The 20,370-nt window shown below is 37.6% G+C and overlaps 1 non-coding gene across 1 annotated transcript; it reads right to left on the reverse strand.

Moving 5' to 3' along the window:
* Positions 1-16,524: 16,524 nt before the first annotated feature.
* LOC128294535 (small nucleolar RNA R71) lies at positions 16,525-16,630 on the reverse strand. The gene has a single exon (XR_008284845.1). It is a non-coding gene; the product is annotated as a small nucleolar RNA R71 (small nucleolar RNA).
* Positions 16,631-20,370: the final 3,740 nt, after the last annotated feature.

Here is a 20,370-nt window from a genome sequence, read left to right on the forward strand (position 1 = left end):
TTCACGATCCTTAACTCTGAGCAAGCCGGAGGACACTATAAGACAAAAGAGAGAAACAAAGTAAGCTTATAGCTTAGTAAGTAAGTATGTAAATACTAATTAAAGAATCTAACATGTTTACACAACAATTCAAGGATATCTACTTTAACTTCACTATTCATTCCACTTTAATTAAGCTGTGTCTCATTGCGTCATATTCACTAAATAAATCATAACTCGAGTTACAAAACTCGAAATTTAAATCCGTAAAATTTCCTGAATCTAGACTCATAAATATTTTTGCTAAATTTTTCTATAATTTTGGTTCAGCCGATTAGTATAGTTTATTAGTTAAAGTTTCCCTGTTACACAGCTCGACTGATCTGACCTCTGTTCACTACGAATTGAATTTCTCTCAGTACACAATTCAAACAACCCTGAAGTCTGTTTCATTTAAAACTAGTCTCAATAAGGAATTTAGGCATGTAAACTATATTTCTTAATTTGCTTTGTACAATTTTTAATGATTTTTTCAAAGTTGGAATAGGGGATCACGTATTCATCCTGAGCGAGTCACATGCAATTGTAAATATCTCAAAATATAGAATTCCTTTGCTTGCTCTGTTTCTTTTATATGAAAGTAGACTCATTAAACTTTAATTTCACATCTCATTCAACCTCTAATTATATTCCTCCTATTTTTGGTGATTTTTCAAAATCACGTCACTACTATCATCTAAAAACAGTTTTAATGCTAATTTCACTCTTTCACACATTCTTTATGCTAACCTCATTTTATCTTATATATGTATATACCACAAATCATTTTCACCACATTTCATTCACCATAAGTGTAGGTCCAAACCATAATATCACCACAAAACCATCCCATTGAACAATTCGGATCAATCCTCGATATTTAATGGTTTCAGCACACAGCCCCACCATCATACTTCGTTTAGTTCGGCTCTCTTGTACACATGGTGAACACTTAGTACCACTCATGCGACCTAACCGATTTGTCTCAGTAGCTCTCTTGTCTACATGGTGTCCTTCACTTGGAATCACGCATGCGACCTAGCTACATTTATCTTTCACGTAGCTCTCTTGTCTACATGGGATACATCTCGTATCACACATGTGACCTAGCTACTGAGGTGTCTCGTAGCTTTCTTGTACACATGATGTGCACTCAAGCATCATACATGTGACCTAGCTACACTCCCTCTATTTCATTCGATCTCTCCAGAATGTTCAACTGGGATCTCTTTCTCTATATTTATTTCCATTCTTCCAATAGTCGATTTATATTTTAACATCAGCTAGTATATTTATATAATAGGCTGAAATATAAGAATGTACATGAAATTATTGTAATATTTACATACAAACTTACCTTGGTACAAAATGTGGAAATTTTGCAATTTAGTCCAAAACTTTTTCCTTCCCGCTCGAGATCAATTCCATCTTTCTTGATCTATAATAACACATTTAGCTCATTTAATACTCATACTATTTATTTCAATCCAAAATCACATCATGGAAAAATTACATTTTGGCCCCTAACTTTTACAAAATTACAATTTTTCCCTAGGCTCGGAATTTAATTTCAGCCCTTATTCTTATGTTTTATGATATGCTGAACATTTTCTCTTCTACAACAACATCAAATTCTCACTCTATCATATAGTTATGAACAATAGGTATTTTTACTGGATTATGCTGCTTTTACTCGTTTTCACTTAAAACCGAGTAGCACAAGTTATTTAACATAATTTAAAACCTCATATTCTATCATAAAACATCAAAATACACAAATTTCACCTATGGGTATTTTTCCCAATATGAACCCTAGGTTAAATTATTACTAGCATAAGCTTAATCGAGCTTTTGGATTCCAAAAACGTAAAGAACATTAAAAGCGGGCTTGAAATCACTTACTATGGAGCTTGAAAATTGAAGAAACCCTAGCTATGGAGAGAGGGAGAATTCGGCAGCAACTAAGGAGGATGATGATCAATTTTGTGTTATTTTTCCCATTTTATTTCATTTAATATCCAAATGACCAAAATGCCCTCCTTACTAAACTTTCAAAATTCCTTCCATGTCCTAATTTTGTCCATGAACTTAAAATTGGTCAAATTGCTATTTAAGACCTCCTAATTAATATTCAAACAATTTCATACTAAAACTTCGGGATGCAAATTTTGCAACTTATTCGATTTAGTCCCTACTTTCAATTTAAGCACTTTAGGCATAGAATTTCATCACGAAATTTTCACACAATCATGCAATCATATCATAAACCCCAAAATAATTATAAAACAATTATTTCTATCTCGGATTTGTGGTCACGAAACCACTATTCCGATTAGGCCCTAATTCGGGTTGTCACAATTCTCCCCCTTTTGAGATTTTCGTCCCCGAAAATCTTACCAGAAAGAGGTTTGGGTCTTGTTTCCTCATAGCTTCCTCGGGTTCCCACGTAGCCTCTTCTATCCCATTTCGTGCCACAATACTTTCACTAAGGCTATACTTTTATTTCTTAACTATTTAACTTCTCGAGCCAAAATCTTTATTGGTTCCTCCTCATAGGTCATATCCGATCGAATCTCAATTTCATTGGGAAATCACATGTGAAGGATCGAACGATAACGTCGCAACATTGATACATGAAACACGTTATGAATTCTTTCTAACTCGCGGTAAGGCCAACCGATATGCCATGGTCCAATTCTCTCAAGTAATCTCGACGGCCCAATAAAACGCGGACTCAACTTGCCTTTTCGACTAAATCTCGAATCTTTTCCATGGTGACACCTTCAAGAACACTTTATCACCCACGAAATTCAATCTCTTTTCTTTTAAATCGCATATGACTTTTGTCGATCTGAGCGACTTTCAAGCAATCCGAATTACTTTTATTTTCTCTTCGGTTTCTTTAACTAGATCAACTCCGTGAATCTGTTTCTCACTAAGCTCGGTCCAATATAAAGGAGTTCGACACTTACGACCATACAAGGCTTCAGACGGTGCCATTTGTATACTTGATTGATAAGCTGTTATTGTAGGCAAACTCAATCAAAGATAGATATTTCTCCCAACTACCTCCAAATTCTAAAACACAAGATCTAAGCATATCTTGAGTACCGGATTACTCTTTCTCGTTTGACCATCTGTTTGTGGACGAAATGCGGTACTAAAGTTCAATTTTGTACCCAAAGCTTCTTGTAACTTTTTCCAAAATCTCGAGGTAAATCTTGGATCTCTATCGATATTATAGACATAGGTACTCGTGCAACTTCACAATTTCAGCAATATATAATTCGCTAATTTATCGGTGAGTAATTGGTACGTCTTGGTATAAAGTGGGCTGACTTTGTTAATCTATCAACCACTACCCAAACAACATCCTTCTTTTTAGGAGTTAAAGGCAAACCGGTTACAAAATCCATGGTAATCTTGTCCCATTTCCACTCGGGCACCATTCTTGGTTGAAGTAATCCGAAGGCACTTGATGTTCACTTTTACTTGTTGATGATCAAACACTTGGTTACAAATTGAAATGTCCTTTTCATACCGCCACCAATCTGACTTCTTTAAATCATTATACATTTTGTGCTACCAGGATGAACGATAAACACCATTGTGCGCCTCATGTAATATTTTCGAATCAATTTATTGTTTTTCGGCACACATATCCTGTCTCGAAACATCAAACAGTCATCTGGTCCAACTCGAAAATCTGAGTCGTAATCTAATTCGCATTGAGTTCTCTTGATCCGCAACTCACTATCATTCTTTTGAGCATCACAAATCAACTAGAGAAATAATGGTTTAGCTCTCATCTCTGCTAAGATTGACCCATCATCAGACAATGCTAACCCCATGTTCATGGCTCTCAAAGTAAAAAGAAATTTTCTACTCAAGGCGTCAGCAACTACATTTGCTTTTCCGGATGGTAATCAATCACTAGATCATAATCCTTTAATAATTCAAGCCATCTTATTTGTCAGATTCAGATCCTTTTGATTCATCAAGTATTTCAAACTTTTGTGATCGGTAAAATTTGGCATTTTCACCGTACAAATAATGTCGCCAAATCTTCAAGGCAAAACAACAATGCCGCCCAAATCATGTGTAGGATAGTTCTTCTCATGCGGTTTTAACTCTCTCAAGCATAAGCTACCACTTTTCCCCTCTTGCATCAACACACATCCAAGGCCTGTCAACGATGCATCACTATAAATTACGAACTCCTTTCCTGACTCGGGCTGTACTAAAATTGGTGCTTCAGTCAATCGTGCTTTCAACTTTTCAAAGCTTTGTTGACATTTATCAGTCCATTCGAACTTAACATTCTTTTGCAACAACTTAGTCATAGGAGAGGCAATCATCGAAAATCCTTCAACAAAACGTCTATAATACCCGGCTAAGCCTAAAAAGCTTCTAACCTCGGATACATTCTTGGCGGTTTCAATCAACGATCGTAGAAATCTTGCTTGGATCCACCGAATACCATCACCGAGACTATATGTCCCAAAATCCGACTTCACGAAGCCGTAACTCACTTTTACTAAACTTGGCAAGCAGTTTCTTTTCTCTCAAGATCGCAATATAGTTCTCAAGTGTTCGGCATGTTCGGACTCATCTCGAGAATAAATTAAAATGTCATCTATAAACACTACTACAAACTTATCCAAATATGGTGGAAGATCCGATTCATTAAGTCCATAAATATAGTGGAGCATTTGTTAAGCGAAAGGCATCACAAGAAACTCATAATGTCCATACCTTGTCCTAAAGGCGGTTTTCAAGACATCGACTCCTTAACCCTCATTTGGTAGTAACCGGACCTCAAATCAATCTTTGAAAACACTTGTGGCCCCCTTTAAGCGATCGAATAAATCATCAATCCTCAAGCAATGGGTACTTATTCTTTATAGTCACCTTATTGTCGACGGTAATCAATGCAAAGTCTCATTGAACCATCATTCTTCTTTACGAATAATACAGGAGCACCCTAGGGAGAGAAACTCGGTCTCATAAATCCCTTGTCTATTAACTCTTGCAATTGAGCCTTCAATTCTTTTAATTGATCGGAGCCATTCTATATGGAGCAATCGAGATCGGTGCGATGCCGGCAACAAATCAATGGCAAAATCTATCTCTACGTTACGAGGCAACCTGTGCAATTCCTCCGAAATACATCCGAAACTCACAGACTATCGAGATTGATTCAAATTTCAGTTGAGGCAACTCAATATTCATTACATAAGCGGATAAGCTTCACACCCTTTTCTCATGTATTTACGTGCGGACATGTGCGAAATCACCATAGGCAATTTATTTGATTCATCTGTTTCAACCCACGAATTTCTCCATTTTCACATTTCAACTCTAGTGTCTTTTGTTTACAATCTACCTTAGTATCATACAATGTTAACGGTCCATTCCCAAGATAACGTCAAACTCACCAAATGGTAACAACATCAAGTTGGTAGGAAAGCAGTGACCTTGAATCATTAATGGGCAATTCTTGCAAACCTTGTCAACTAGCACATATTGGCCTAAGGGTTCGACACTTTAATCGTAAACTCATAAATTCAACAGCAACTTTTATTGGATACTAAATTCATGCAAATATAGGAATGAGTGGACCGGGATCAATCAATGCAATAACAATAGTATCATAGAGAAAATGTACCGAGAATGACATCGGAGATGATGCATCTTCTCGGCACGTATAGCATAAGCTCTAGCAAGTGCTCTAGCTTCGATCTTGTCGTTAAATCTTTCATCACAGTTTACTACTAGTCCCACCTCCTGTATTTCTCGGTGGTCTACCTCTACTAGCGGTGGTATTCATCTAGCACTCAAATCTTTCTTCTTTAACTTTCTCCGGACAATCTCTAATAAAATGCTCACGAGAACCACTTTTGAAACAAGCTCGCTCGGTCCCCAACACTCACCATAATGTTGCTCGCCACATTCTTGACACTCGGGCTTTCTAGGTCGTACATTACCCACACTTGCCATCAAGTAGCTTGAGCTTTAGACCCGAATATGCTCTACCACGATCTCTGTGAATCCCCAATTGAAACTGTCATTCGAGGGTTTGTCTCTTTGGACCTCTTTGGTTGAGATTGAAATGGCTTGCTTATCTGTCTTTTTCGACATCTCGGGCCTCAATAGCGACTTTTCTTCTTTCTTTGTTCAATTCTTGGCTTTAAGAGCTCGATCAACCAATACTACAAATTCTTTCAACTCCAAAATTCCTACAAGCACTTTAATGTCCTCATTCAGCCCATCTTCAAATCTTCTACACATAATGGCCTCGGTGGACACACATTCTGGCATACTTCTTTGAGTCTTACAAATTCGCGTTCATACTGCTCTGAGACATTTTCCCCGCTTCAATTCAAGGAACTCCTTCCGCTTTTGATCAATAAATCGCTGACTTATGTATTTCTTTCTAAATTCTTCTGGAAGAAATCCCAAGTAACTTTTTCTTTTGGCACCACTGCAACCAAAGTCTTCCACCAGTGGTAACCCGAATCTCTCAAAAGTGATACAGTACACTTTAAGCATTCCTCGGGTGTACATAAGAGCTCATCAAATACACGGTAGAATTTTCAAGCGAATTTCGCTTTCTCAAGATCATCATCGACCTTTGCTCTAAACTCTTGACCCCTTGTTTTGAATCTTGTCAACCGGAGGCTTGTTCATTCTTACCAAATCCATACCTTGAGCATTCTGAGAATCGTCCGAGGTATAGGAGGGGTGGAGGAGGTTGAGCATTTGGATTTGCTCGAATAAATTCAAGATACCAATTGTTCATCATTTTGAGAAAGGCATCCCGAGCCTCATCTCCTTGTCTCAATGTCTCGGTCTACTTTCCACAGTAGCGGTCCCTTGTGCGGAGGTGGCGCATTACTAGCAAACATCATCACCGCAGCAGTTCCTTGGGATCCATTACTATATTAAAACAAAACACGCTTTAGAATAATCGAGTCACCACACTATCACAATATTTTTATGGCATGTATAGCTAGACTTTTACACACACTTTATTAGTTCGAGAACCGACTAAACCATAGCTCGATACCACTAAATGTACCACCCTTACCCGTTACTGTCAGCGGAACAGATACAAGGTATTACCGAACATAACACATACCATTAAACATAACAGAGATATAAATATGTCATCCAATTTGATAGTGCATCGTATAACATATGTCTTGAACAATATTAGCCAACTTTAATGGCTTGTACAAAGTAGTGGTCGAAATCTTGTAACTAATATTTTAAACCTAGACAAATATGACACGTAACAAAATAATTAAGCCTACTATACATGCCATAATTCAAAACGTTTAGTTCAAATACCCTAAAGTATGATAGTGCGGTAGATCTTCACGATCCTTAACTCTGAGCAAGCCGGAGGACACTATAAGACAAAAGAGAGAAACAAAGTAAGCTTATAGCTTAGTAAGTAAGTATGTAAATACTAATTAAAGAATCTAACATGTTTACACAACAATTCAAGTATATCTACTTTAACTTCACTATTCATTCCACTTTGATTAATTTGTCTCATTGCGTCATATTCACTAAATAAATCATAACTTGAGTTACAAAACTCAAAATTTAAATCCGTAAAATTTCCCTGAATCTAGACTCATAAAGCTTTTTGCTAAATTGTTTCTATAATTTTTGGTTCAGCCGATTAGTATAGTTTATTAGTTAAAGTTTCCCCTATTACACAGCTCGACTGATCTGACCTCTGTTCACTACGAATTGAATTTCTCTCAGTACACAATTCAAACAACCCTGAAGTCTATTTCATTTAAAACTAGTCTCAATAAGGAATTTAGGCATGTAAACTATATTTCTTAATTTGCTTTGTATAATTTTTAATTATTTTTTCAAAGGTGGAACAGGGGATCACGTATTCATCCTGAGCGAGTCACATGCAATTGTAAATATCTCAAAATATAGAATTCCTTTGCTTGCTCTGTTTCTTTTATATGAAAGTAGACTCATTAAACTTTAATTTCACATCTCATTCAACCTCTAATTATATTCCTCCTATTTTTGGTGATTTTTCAAAATCACATCACTGCTATCATCTAAAAACAGTTTTAATGCTAATTTCACTCTTTCACACATTCTTTACGCTAACCTCATTTTATCTTATATATGTATATACACAAATCATTTTCACCACATTTCATTCACCATAAGTGTAGGTCCAAACCATAATATCACCACAAAACCATCCCGTTGAACAATTCGGATCAATCCTCGATATTTAATGGTTTCAAAGACACGCCCCACCATCATACTTCGTTTAGTTGGCTCTCTTGTACACATGGTGAACACTTAGTACCACTCATGCGACCTAACCGATTTGTCTCGTAGCTCTCTTGTCTACATGGTGTCCTTCACTTGGAATCACGCATGCGACCTAGCTACATTTATCTTTCACGTAGCTCTCTTGTCTACATGGTGTCCTTCACTTGGAATCACGCATGCGACCTAGCTACATTTATCTTTCATGTAGCTCTCTTGTCTACATGGGATACATCTCGTATCATACATGTGACCTAGCTACTACAGGTGTCTCGTAGCTTTCTTGTACACATGATGTGCACTCAAAGCATCATACATGTGACCTAGCTACGCCCTCTATTTCATTCGATCTCTCCAATGTTCAACCGGATCTCTCTCTATATTTATTTCCATTCTTCCAATAGTCGATTTATATTTTAACATCAGCTAGTATATTTATATAATAGGCTGAAATATAAGAATGTACATGAAATTATTGTAATATTTACATACAAACTTACCTTGGTACAAAATGTGGAAATTTTGCAATTTAGTCCAAAACTTTTCCTTCCCCGTTCGAGATCAATTCGCGTCTTTCTTGATCTATAATAACACATTTAGCTCATTTAATACTCATACTATTTATTTCAATCCAAAAATCACATCATGGAAAAATTACATTTTGCCCCTAACTTTTACAAAATTACAATTTTTCCCTAGGCTCGGAATTTAATTTCAGCCCTTATTCTTATGTTTTATGATATGCTGAACATTTTCTCTTCTACAACAACATCAAATTCTCACTGTATCATATAGTTATGAACAATAGGTATTTTTACCGATTATGCTGCTTTTACTCGTTTTCACTTAAAACCGAGTAGCACAAGTTATTTAACATAATTTAAAACCTCATATTCTATCATAAAACATCAAAATGCACAAATTTCACCTATGGGTATTTTCCCAATATGAACCCTAGGTTAAATTATTACTAGCATAAGCTTAATCGAGCTTCCGGATTCCAAAAACGTAAAGAACATTAAAAGCGGGCTTGAAATCACTTACTATGGAGCTTGAAAATTGAAGAAACCCTAGCTATGGAGAGAGGGAGAATTGGCAGCAACTAAGGAGGATGATGATCAATTTTGTGTTATTTTTCCCATTTTATTTCATTTAATATCCAAATGACCAAAATGCCCTCCTTACTAAACTTTCAAAAATTCCTTCCATGTCCTAATTTTGTCCATGAACTTAAAATTGGTCAAATTGCTATTTAAGACCTCCTAATTAATATTCCAAAACAATTTCATACTAAAAACTTCCGGGATGCAAATTTTGCAACTTATTCGATTTAGTCCCTACTTTCAATTTAAGCACTTTAGGCATAGAATTTCATCACGAAATTTTCACACAATCATGCAATCATATCATAAACCCCAAAATAATTATAAAACAATTATTTCTATCTCGGATTTGTGGTCACGAAACCACTATTCCGATTAGGCCCTAATTCGGGTTGTCACAGTTTCTCTCCATGGGGTGCACCCGTATTGTTTGTGAAAAAGAAGGATGGAACCATGATATTCTGCATCGACTATCGTCAGTTGAATAAAGTGACCATAAAGAATAAATGTCTGTTGCCACGTATTGATGATTTGTTTGATCAATTAAAGGGAACTTCAATATTTTCCAAGATAGATTTGAGATCTGGTTATTATCAGTTGAGGGTTCGAGACTCGGACATACCCAAAACCACTTTTAGAACGAGGTACGGTCACTACGAATTCTTAGTGATGCCGTTTGGGCTCACTAATGCCCTCTGGTATTTATGGATTTAATGAATCGAGTATTCAGGCCATACTTGGATCGATTTGTGGTTGTGTTTATTGATGATATTTTAGTTTATTCACAAGGTGAAGCCGAACACGCCGAGCATTTGAGGTTAGTATTATAGATTTTGCGAGACAAGCAGTTATATGCAAAATTCAGTAAATGTGAATTTTGGTTGAAAGAGGTTAGCTTTTTGGGGCACGTGGTGTCCGCATCGGGTGTTAGAGTGGATCCGAACAAAATTTTGGCCATACTCGGTTGGAAACCTCCGAGGAATATTACTGAAGTTAGGAGCTTTTTGGGACTTTCCAGATACTACCGACGGTTTGTAAGGGGTTTCTCGATGATAGCTGCACCATTAACGAAACTACTCCAAAAAGATGTTGAGTTTGAATGGACAGAAAACTGTCAGAAGAGTTTCGATCGACTAAAGACCTGTTTAACCGAAGCTCCATTGCTAGTACAACCGGAGTCTGGCAAAGAGTTTGTCATTTATAGTGATGCATCCTTACTTGGGCTAGGTTGTGTGTTGATGCAAGAAGGTCGAGTTGTGGCTTACGCGTCGAGACAATTAAAGCCGCATGAGAGAAACTATCTGACCCACGATCTTGAAGTAGCAGCCATAGTGTTCGCCTTGAAAATATGGCGACATTACTTGTTTGGAGAAAGGTGTCATATTTATTCGGACCACAAGAGTCTAAAATATCTGATGACTCAAAGAGATCTAAATCTACGACAAAGACGTTGGCTTGAGTTGTTGAAGGACTATGAACTTGTTATTGATTATCACGGGGAAGGCTATCGCGTGGTTGTCGATACTTTAAGTCGGAAAGCACTGTTTGCTTTGAGAGCGGTGAATGCTCACTTATCCGTCTCACCCGATGGGGTGCTAGTAGCTGAATTAGAGGCCAAACCATTATTGATTCGTCAAATACTTGAATCTCGAAAGTCGATTTGAATTGGTCACTAAACGAAATGAATGTGCTTGAATGAGGAATCGAAGTTTCGGATTGACGACAATAATTGTTTGACGTTCAGAGGTCGATTATGTGTTCCAAGAAATTCGAAACTTATTTCGACGATTTTGGACGAGGCTCATAGTAGTCGAATGTCAGTCCACCCAGGTAGTACTAAAATGTACAATGACCTGAAACGCCAATTTTGGTGGCCCTGTATGAAACGAGACATTTCTGAATTTGTCTCAAGGTGTTTGATATGTCAACAAGTGAAAGCGGAACATCAAGTGCCATCGGGATTACTTCAGCCAATCATGATACCCGAATGGAAATGGGATCGAATAACAATGGACTTTGTATCTGGGTTACCGTTGGCTCAAAGTAAGAAAGACTCGGCCTGGGTCATTGTCGATAGGTTGACCAAGTCTGCTCATTTTATCCCTGTCCGTACGGATTTTTCGCTCGATAAATTGGCAGAAATTATATGTCTCCCAAATAGTTCGATTGCATGGGGTACCCGTTTCCATTGTGTCGGATAGAAACCCAAGATTTACCTCGCGATTTTGGAAGAAATTTCCAGAAGCATTGGGTACTAAGATGCATTTTAGCACCGCATTTCACCCCCAGACTGATGGCCAATCTGAACGAACAATTCAGATACTCGAGGATATGTTAAGATGTTGCGTCTTAGAGTTTTGTGGTTCATGGGAAAGATATTTGCCTTTGATTGAATTCGCTTACAACAATAGCTTTCAATCAAGCATTAAGATGACACCTTACGAGGCTTTATCTGATCGTAAATGCGAACCCCATTGTTTTGGACGGAACTTAGTGAAAGTAAAATCTTTGGGGTTGATTTGATTAAGGATGCTGAGCAGAAAGTTCGAGTAATTCGTGAATGTTTGAAAGCCGCTTTGGATCGTCAAAAGTCGTACGCGGATTCAAAGAGAAAAGACATTGAATATCGGGTTGGGGACAAGGTATTTCTCAAAGTTTCACCCTGGAAGAAGGTGCTTAGATTTGGCCGTAAGGGCAAATTGAGTCCGAGATTCATCGGCCCGTATGAAGTATCCGAACGAGTTGGACCAGTCGCATACCGATTAATTTTGCCCCCTGAGCTTGAGAAGATTCACAACGTTTTTCATGTCTCGATGCTTCGATGATATAGGTCCGATCCATCGCACGTAATCAATCCATCTGAGATCGAGATTCGGCCTAATTTGAATTATGAAGAAGAGCCGATTCGCATTTTGATGCGTGAAGTGAAAGAATTGCGAAATAAGAAGATCCCATTAGTGAAGGTGTTGTGGCATAAACACGGAATCAAAGAAGCCACTTGGGAACTTGAGGACTCTATGAAGGATTGATATCCTAAATTGTTCACTGGTAAGATTTTCGGGGACGAAAATTTCTTATGTGGGGAGAGTTGTGATGACCCTAGTGTGACCCTAGTCGGGAAGTGGTTTGGGACCACAAAACCGAGTCATAAAAATAATTAATTGCTATATTCTATGCTTATTATGTGTGTACATGAGTATGTGTAAGTTTCATTCTCTAATTTTGCCAATTGCATGAGAAATTATTAAATAGGGATCAATATGAGACATAGTGAAATATGATAGGCTAATTTTAAATGGCTTATTAGTGCATGTTAACACAAAGGTGGACTTGCATGTCAAGTTGCCCAATTTCTTTATAGTGGCCGGCCAAGATGGAATGTTGATGGGCAATACATATGTTTAATTAGATATTATAATAAGAAATTGGGTTATTGGAAATAAAATAATGTTAGTAAAAGAAGGAAAAAGAAAAAAAATGCTCATCTCTCTTCTCCATTGCCGTGACTTGAGAAGAAGAAGGAGTGTTCATGTTTTCTTTCTTTTGCAATTGCCAGTAACTAGAGGAAGGGAAGAAGGAAGATTCGCCAAGGTGGTCCTCTAGATTAAGGTATGTTCAAGGGTATCTTTGGAAGTATATACAACCTTTGGGTGATGAGTCTAAATTCTATCTATCTCATGGTTGGATTTAGGGTTGATGGAGAGTTAGAATTTGGCTAAGGAGCCTAAAATTTTGGTTGATACCTTGATGCTATTAGCATGCTAGTTATATGGATGTGTTAAGTTGCTTGGGATGTTAGCATGAAAGTTAGAATTGTTAAGCTAATTTGTTGGAAGTGCCAAATTTAGGACTAAGAAGAGAATGAGTATTCGCTAACATAGTGAAAAGGTAGGTGTTGCCGATTGTTAGATTTAGACCATGGGAGTGGCTATAATGGGCATTAAGATGTAGAACTTAAGAAATGTAGTTATATGTGAATTTACATGATGTTACAAATAGATGTGAAAATATATGCTAGATTAGGAAAATTTGATTAAGTGTTCATGAGATGAAATTAGGTGTTTAAAAGATGTTATAGTTGACATTGTATATATATACATACATTCGGCCATCTAATTGAGTATGAAGGTGGTGTTGAATCTAATTGTTATGCCCATTTGGAAGTGTCTATATATATATATATAAATATACATAAGTATGCCCGTTCGTGATGTTACCTTTAATTATGTGTATAATCGACTAAATAGGTAATTAGTGAGGATGGTTGCCGAATATACAAACATACATATGCATGTGTAATTGAATTATGAATGTTTAGCAAGATGGTTAAACTAGTTGATTTATTGATTAAGCTCAAGGAGTTAAAGGAGGAGAATCAAGCAAGGGAAAGACGAAGGTCATCGAGTAGCCGACTTGGAACTATTTTACCCAACACAAGGTAAGTCACTAAGCATATATTTTGTATTGATTTAAATTGACATAATGTCTATGTAATTATGCCGAAAGGAATGATAAATTTATATACATGTATGTATGTGGTGATGAAAGTATTGAATGTAAAGAAATGAGGTGAGATGTATTGAGTTGTTGATTTCGGCACTAAGTGTGCGGGTATAAACATTTATGATCATGAGATTGGCACTAAGTGTGCGGGTTTAAAATTTGTACAGCACTAAGTGTGCGAGTTTGATTATATAGCACTAAGTGTGCAAGTTGATTATATAGCACTAAGTGTGTGGACTCACTATATGCTTTTGAATCACTATTGACACTGAGTGTGCGACATTATTGAGTTGATCACGGACAGCGGATCGGGTAAGTACCTTGAGTTCATGGCTAATAGGCGCTATGTTTATATTTGGAGTTGAGCTTGGTAAGTTTTGAACCTATGTGACAATTTTAATTGAAGTCACGTACATAAGAATTATCGTGGAATAAGTGAAAGGTCATTTAGTTGTATGATTGTAACGAAAACAAAATGATGTATAAAAATGCCTCAAATATCCTATTGATTAGTATATGGAATGTGAATGTGTAACTTGGTATGAGATTGAATCGAAAGGTCTAAGGAACTATGGTATAGTTCGGTTTGGATGGAGTAATTAGCCTCGTTCCATTTTGTTTCCTCTTGTGATAATGTTATTAATGGATGGTAGTGCATTGCTTATGACTTACTGAGTTATATTCTCATTCGGTGTTTGCTTGTCACCTATTTTAGGTTCCTTGGACTCGTCTTTTTGCGTGCTCGGACCGTCATCTAAGTCATCACACCGGATTGCAACTTTTTGGGGTATCTTCTTCTTAGTTGGTCTAGGAGAACATTTCGGCATGTATAGGCTATTTGTTTTGTTGAACTTTGGTATGTAAACTTTAGCCATGCGAAAATGGCATAAATATTAAGTTGAATTTTGGTCCTATGATACTTCGTCATAAGTCTTAGTAAAAATTCGTTTGATAATGTTGTCATGGCTGATTATTCTCGGTGTTAAATTCATGATATGTATGATGAATTATTAGTTAGATTAAGGAAAATCACAAAATAGGCATAGTTTGCTTTAGTAATGAGATCTTTAGTAGCAGAAGTGATGTGAGATTGAAAAAATCACTAAAAGTAGTAGGAATGGAATTAAATAAAAAATAAATTATGTAATCGAAGCGTGATGAGTCTATCTTCATATGGAAGAAACGAAACGACCATATGAGCTGTATGTTAGGAGATAATTAAACTCTTGTGAAACAGGGCCAGAGCGAATTCTGGATCCCCTATTCCGACTTTAGAAATTCACCATAAATTAATCAGAGACAATTAGAAGTCATGCCTTATATGTATAGATTCCCTTTTGAGTCTAGTTTCATTAGAAACAATCGTCATAAGCATTGAAGCTCTGTAAAGGGAAATATCTAAGTCGTAATACATGAAGGTTAGAGTAGTCGAACCCTGAAACAGGGGTGACTTTAACTAATAAACTGTACCAATTGGCCCAACCAAAAATTCTAAAAAAATTCTACCATATAGATATAGGAGTCTACTTCCTGGGAAAGTTCACGGAACTGGATTTCAAGTTTCAGAACTCATGATATGATTTTTGAAGCGACTAGTACGCAGATTGGCAGCTTGTCTGGGAAATTTTTAATAAGTGGTTTGAAGTCTGTTAACACCTCGTGTTCGACTCCGACGACGGTCTCGGGTTCGGGGTGTTACAAGTACTTTTAGTTCCTTTGGGTTCAACAATCCGGTCTTGCTAAAACTATACTACTGTTTGATAGGTACACTTGCCTACATCGTGATAATAGTTAGTTTCAAGAATGATCCATTATAAATATTTAAAACCTATCACGAAAGTCACGATCAAGTTTTTGGCGTCGTTGCCGGGGAACTAAGATATTAGGAACATTCAATTTTTATTACTTTAGCCATTTATTTTTCTTGCAAATTAATTTTATTTTATTATTATTATTTATTAATTTACTTTTTCTTTCTCTTGGGAGGTTTTTATAGTTTATGACTAGAAGAAACCCGTCAGAACCACTACTTTTTGACGAAGAAATCGATCGCACAGTTCGTAGAAACCAAAAAGAAATAAGGTGAAGCTTAAGATACACAGAGAATGAGCAAGAGGACAATATTTAAACCCCAACCGAGCAGATGGCTGAAAACCAAGACAATTAGCTACCTTCTATGATACCCGTTGAACTAGCAAATCAAAATCTTGCTCCTCGTACTATGTATGATTATGCTAAACCTAGTTTAACAGGAACTGAGTCAAGTATAGTTAGGCCTGCTATTGCTACGAATAATTTTGAACTAAAACCTAACACTATTCAAATGATACAACAATTTGTTCAGTTTAATGGTTTGCAGGATGAGGATCCAAACACTCACTTAGCAAATTTCTTGGAATTCTACTATACATTTAAAATTAATGGCATTTCTGATGATGCCATTCGTCTTCGGTTATTCCCTTTTTAATTAAGGAAAAAAGCTAAATAGTGGTTGAACTCGTTACCACAAGGGTCAATTACTACTTGGGAACAAATGACCGAAAATTTTTATCAAAATATTTTCCGCCGGCTAAAACAACCAAATTACGTAATGATATCTCTTCGTTTGTGCAGATGGACTTAAAAAATCTTTACGATGCATGGGAGAGATACAAGGACCCATTGCGAAGGTGTCCTCACCATGGATTACCTCTATGGTTGCAAGTTCAAACATTCTACAATGGTGTGAACCCTTCGACAAGGCAAATGATTGATGCAGCTGCCGAGGAAACCATCAACAACAAAACACCTGAAGAGGCTTGCAAATTTATTGAAGAGATGTCACTGAATAACTATCAGTGGCAAGTCATGAGGACTAAGCTAACTAAAACAGCAGGCGTTTATAACATCGATTCGGTTACTATGCTGTCAAACCAGGTAGAACTTCTAAATAAAAAGATTGATGGTTTACTTGGTTCTACTTAGGTACATCCAGTAATAAGATGCGAGATGAATGGAGAAGGAGCATGAATAGAGTTTCAACCCTTCAACCCTAGCATCAAGGAGGAACAAGTTCAATATATGAGTATTAATAACTCTAGATCCCAAAATAAACCATATAGTAACACTTATAATGTAGGTTGGAGGAACCATCCCAATTTCTCGTGGGGCGGTCAAGGAAATCAAAGACCACAACATCCTCCGGGTTTTCAATAACCACCCAATCAACAGGAAAAGAAACCGAACCTTGAAGAGATGCTATCTAAATTTATCTCGGTTTCAGAAACCTGTTTCCAGAGCACTGAGACAGCACTTAGAAAACAACAAGAGTCAATCCAAGGGCTTGAAACTCAGATAGGCTAGCTATCCAAACTAATCTAGAAATGACCACAAGGTAGCTTTCCAAGTAATACTGAACCCAACCTAAGGGAATAGCTCAACGTAATTAATGTTCAAGATGAAGAAGCATTCATTGAGCCTGAGCCAGAACCAAGGCAAGAAACTGTGGTGAGCAGAGGTCAAGGTGAGGTAGGTCATAATAAAAACAAATCAGTAAATGCCGAAAATAAACCTCGTGTGCCATACCCCAACGCGACAAGGAAAGACTGCTCAGATGAACAATTTGGTAAATTCCTTAAACTCTTAAAAAAATTACACATTAACTTACTGTTTATTGAAGCTCTATGACAGACGCCAAATGCAATGAAATTTTTAAAGGAGCTTTTAGCAAATAAACGGGAGTTGGACGAGGCGTCGCATGTGGAGTTAAACGCAGTTTGCTCAGCTAATTCTGCAGAATAAGCTACCCAATAAATTAAAAGATCTAGGGAGTTTTACAATTCCTTGCGTAATTGGTAGTTTAGATGTTAATAATGCATTAGCTGATTTAGGGGCTAGTATTAACGTCATGCCCTACAAAATGTTCAAATAATTAGGTCTTGGGAAACCTAAACAGATTAGGATGAGCATTCAATTAGAAGATAAAATTATAAGATTTCCTAGGGGTATTATTGAAGATATGCTAGTTAAAATCGATAAATTTATATTTCCCATTGACTTCATTGTTCTAGACATAGAGGAGGATACCAACACTCCTTTGATTTTAGGAAGGCCCTTTTTAGCAACTGCTAAAACGATTATTGATGTTGGCACAGGTGAGCTCACACTTCGTGTGTGAGACGAAATAATCACCCTTCAAGCTGGAAATTCTGGCAATACATCGAAAATTGAAGGTGATCGTCTAGACCATTCTACTAAAACTAACAATATGGTGCAACCCACTTTGCAGGAAATGAGTCTGAAGGAAGTACATGAGCCATTCTCAAACAATTGTAGAGAACCTATTCATGAAGATCTAAGGCTACAAATCGAAGAGCTAGATGAATGGCGGATGCATAAACCGAAAACTCACGATAAACCAAAACTACGCCAAAACGAGCTCAATACCTCCCCAAATCAACTTAAGGTTGGAGATAAAGTTTCAATAGATGCCGCAGATCCTCACATTGTCACTACCAAACCAAATGAAGAAATCCCTCTTACGGTACTTAGCATTTTCCCATTCGGTACATTCGAGGTAAGTCATCCCAAGTTCGGCACTTTTAAGGTAAACAACACCCATCTAAAACCTTATTTTAATGAGAATGATAGCAGGAATGAGGAGTATAAACTTCTCGAACCACCATGACCATTCAATGGAGAGGTAACTCGAGCTTAGACTATAAATAAGTGCTTCTCAGAAGGTAACCCGAGCACTAACTGTATTAACTTCTTTAAATTTTAGTGTTTAACACCTAACTTACTAACAAAGCTCTTGAATACAGGTTTCCCACACAGACACGGCCAATCACACGGGCGTGCCTTAGGTCGTGTGGAAACAGGGAAAAGATTTTTCCCAGCATGGGCTACGATAAATCGCCACGACCGTGCGACATGGCCGTGGGTGAACCTATCAAAACAACATGGGCATGCGACACGCCCGTACAATGAAACTGGGCCAAACCTATCAAATTAACACGAGAGTACGACACGCCCGTGCCAAGCAACCGTGGTCGAACCTGTTTAATTACCACGGGCGTGGGACTACATACACGGGCTTGGGAGAAGCGAACAATGCTAGACACGGCCATGCGACACGGCCGTGTGCATGAACACGCCCAAGGTACACAGCGTGGGAAAATTGTCAGACACGCCCAAATTTAAAATTAGCGAATCACACGAGCAAAAATTGGGGAACACGGGCGTGTTCCCTGGCCGTGTGCCCCCAAATCTATAAATAGGTTTCACTATTCATTGTCTTCTTCACCCAAAAACCCTAACCCAAGCCGCTGCAAGTCCATACGCTCTCCTTGCCACGCCCGTGCGCCGCTCCGAACTTTATTTTTGACGCCTAATCTCTCTCCCTTAGCATTTGTTTACTCTTTTCACTTCTATTTTAATTATTTCTAATGCTTATTATCAAAATAATCTCCATTTTTCTCATACTATTTTCATTTTGCTCATTATTATTATTTAATTTGCATTCTTCGGATATTTATCATACATTCCATGTTGAACCGAGTTGTTAGGAAAGCCTTATTCTATTGTCATACCCATGCCATTACTATGCTCATTTTCATGCTATTACTATGCTAATGTCATGAAATTATGCTATCAAATTGATTATTTTGGTTGAGCTTGGTTTGTATTAGTAGTTTTGGCTGAAATTGTTAGTTCAAATTCATGGCTTTTTCCTTTTCAAATTCGTTTACCTACTATTATTTTCTTTGTATGTATACAATGTCGTCTTCATGAGAAAGGAAAATCGTTGTCCCTACTTTAAAGATAAGGAAGGGAGCATTATCTTCCTCGGGTCCTACCACAGAAATTTGCCACCCTTTCCTGCAATTCCCCATCGGGCCCCAAGGAGAACTTTTCCAAATACTCTGGGCCCGACCTTTAATTGCGGGCTGCTGCATCAACTGGGCTACAGTCGAACAAGTTCAGTTGGCTGATGCGATTCGGGCCCTCCTAACCACCAACCCTTAGGAGATTTTCTTTGGGATCATCGAGCCAACATATTTCGAGCTCACGATGGAACTATGCTCAATGTTTCATCTTTAGACCGTAATGACGAACTACGATGATCCCGACACGGTCTAATTTTGCCTAGGCAGATTAGTCTGCCAGCTCAGCGTCCCAGAACTCGGTACTGCACAGGGCTTATTTACGGAAGAGTTCAAGGAGGAGAATGACTTAGATACTCTCAACTGCCATATCCATCGTTCTTCTTCATGGTGTTAGGACGCACTAGTACCAGGTTCAGCCACCTATAATCCTAGCCGCTCCAAGGCATCCGCTCTCCCTCCATCTCTGAAGTACCTACACGCCATTTTGGCTCACACATTAATATGAAGGCGAGAGAGCACTGGCGTTGTCAACACCCATGATGCCTACTTTCTATGGAGTA

This window comes from Gossypium arboreum, chromosome 6 (genome assembly GCF_025698485.1).
Source record: "Gossypium arboreum isolate Shixiya-1 chromosome 6, ASM2569848v2, whole genome shotgun sequence".
In the NCBI taxonomy this organism is placed as follows: domain Eukaryota; kingdom Viridiplantae; phylum Streptophyta; class Magnoliopsida; order Malvales; family Malvaceae; genus Gossypium; species Gossypium arboreum.